Genomic DNA, 2,691 nt, shown 5'->3' with positions numbered 1-2,691 from the left:
CCGTCTAAATATAGTGGTAGTTTCTTTCGCTACTATTTTCGCCGTGTACTTTTATACACCGTTCGATTTTAGATCAGGGATATGATCTCTTGGGCCTAGTTAAATAGGATCCACATTTTCTTGAATTCGTGAGATAAACACCATAGAGCTCTTAATATGTAATTTGAGGCTGTAATTCAAAAAAACCAAAATATTTTGAGATGAGTTGCAAAAAAAATAAATAAATAAATAAATAAAAAAAAAAAACCTAGGTGAGTATGAGAGCCTGTTTGGGACTGCATTTGAAAAATAAAGTTTTTAAGTCAAAAAAGTGCTTTTGAGGCAAAAACTTCATTTTTAAGCTTTTGCCAAAAGTGTGTTTTGGTCATTTGTAGACTTTTTAACATTTAAAAACGCTTTTAATTTTTTTACCAAACGCGTACATTTTTTTTAAACAGACTTTTTGAGTGTTAAAAGTACTTTTAGACCTCTCAAATACAATCTCAAACAGCCCTGAGTCATAAAAAAGTACTACTTATTTAGAGATGACTTTAAGAATTTCTACTAGCAATATTCCTTTAGGAATTTCCAATACTTTTTTTTCTTTTTTCTTTTTTTTTGTTAGAGGGAATTTCTAATACTTTTAAACTTTTGATTATATTCCAAGTTGAGCATAACTTTCTTATACACATGATTCCTTGAGAACCTCTACTAATCTACTTTAACCAAATAAATCACAAAAAATGAAGATAGTAATTTTTTTTTTTTAATTTAATAAAGTGGACAATTTTGATTGGTTGATGTATTAATATGTTATTTTTATAATGAGAAAAAAACTTATTATGCAAAATAATTGTAAGGAGCATATATATTCTATTATAATATATCAATTTTTATGAGTTTGGTTTTTCATATATCTTCCTGCCGATTTGGGCTTGTAATATTTTATCTGGTCCATCACCTAAGTATCAATGCTTCGGCTTTCAACTTATACGGAAAACCATCTATAGATGATTGTTAAGGGGTTGAAGGGACATGGGAGAGATTGACGGCCCTGGTTGATTACAGGTAAGTGACGGGAAGGTAGACCCAAAAGGTTGGCAAGTAGGTTGCAGAAGAAATATCTCGAGCATCTACTGGAACAGAGATATTACTATGGTGACGTGGGCCGATATCTTTCCTTGTTGTATTTTTTAGAGTAATTATAGACTTTTATATCCGACGTAAAATTAAAAATTATTATTTGATTTGTAATTTTTTTTTTTATAATGATTAATTTTTTATTTCCATGTTATTTAATTGTATTGCAGTCGTTAGGGTGTTCAAGCGGGTCGGTCAACCTATAACCAATTATAATCACAAATCACCACTAATCGATTTGGTAGTCGGTTATTAAAAACCGCTAACCGACTATGCCCCGTTGTGGTTTGCGGTTTTAGGGGTAGGAAAAAACAGCCTTTATTTATATATAATAATATAAATATATATATTAAATATTTATATTAATAAATATAAATATTTATTATATTTATATTTGCTTTGCTTTCATTTGGTTTATATTTTGTAATATGTATCTAGATTTAGGATTTGTCTTTTAATTTTTTCATTTGAATTTGGATTAATGGATCTGGGCTATGTTTTTTTAGCCATTTTTTGGGCTAGAATTTATTTGGCCATTTTTTTCATCTTTTTTGGAACATTTTGGCCTTAAATCATTAAAATAAGACGAAAAAAATAACAAATTAAAGGCCCTAAACACTTAAAAATCCCAAAAGCCCATTTATTTTTTTTAAAAAAGGTTATTAAATTGAATAACCGCTAACCGTCAAGTATAAAACAACCAATAACCACCTAGGTGGTTGCGGTTATTAAAAATCAATAACCGCCCAAGTCAGTTGTGGTTGCGGTTATAGCCAATAACCGATGATTATAACCGTTTGAACACCAGTTGTAAAATAATTTAATAAATAACATTACTCTCTTTTTCATTTGTTTTTTTGAGTTAGGCCGAATATCATTTTTAGCAAGAAAAATGCCATATACTTAATACTATATTCACATATTATGGGCTCATGAGGCCATGTATATAAACTCTTGATTTTTTTTTTTTAACAAGAGCGAACTCAAGGGCCAATGGACATTACCACAATAACCCAATAAAATGATGGTGAGATATGGATGTAGTATATAACATTACTTTTTTAGCAATGAGTAAGACTATTTATAAAAATTTTGTGATTACATTAAAAAATATAGCTTTTGACTATAAAAAAAGCTTGAAATAATTTTTTTTGAAGGAAAAAAAAAAAAAAAAACTAATTTTCAAGCTTCATAAAAAATGCAGTGTTTTTTTTTTTTGTGAAAAAGTTTTTTTTTTTTTTTTTGTTCCCTTTAAGTTTTTACCAAATGAACCTCTTTTGTTTGGCACATCTTCTTAATTACTAAAAACATATTTTTAGTTATTTAACACAATCCTAAATACACTCTTATACAGATTCGGATTTGGTTCAGTTAGGCGTTGTTTGGGAACGGCCTTGACCCAGACACGGTTCAGTGTCTGGGTCAAACGCCTGCGTTTTGGGGTAAAAAACAGGTCATTTTTCCCATTTTGCCCTTCTTTCTCTTCCAACATTGCAGAGGCCTTATTTTCCTCAGAAAACGCCGAACAACTCAAACAGTCCAGCGTCAAGTGAATTCCCCCTCACACGCGTC

This window comes from Corylus avellana, chromosome ca1 (genome assembly GCF_901000735.1).
Source record: "Corylus avellana chromosome ca1, CavTom2PMs-1.0".
In the NCBI taxonomy this organism is placed as follows: Eukaryota; Viridiplantae; Streptophyta; class Magnoliopsida; order Fagales; family Betulaceae; genus Corylus; species Corylus avellana.
The sequence above is the reverse complement of the archived record's forward strand: the minus strand, read 5'-3'. Positions refer to the sequence as shown.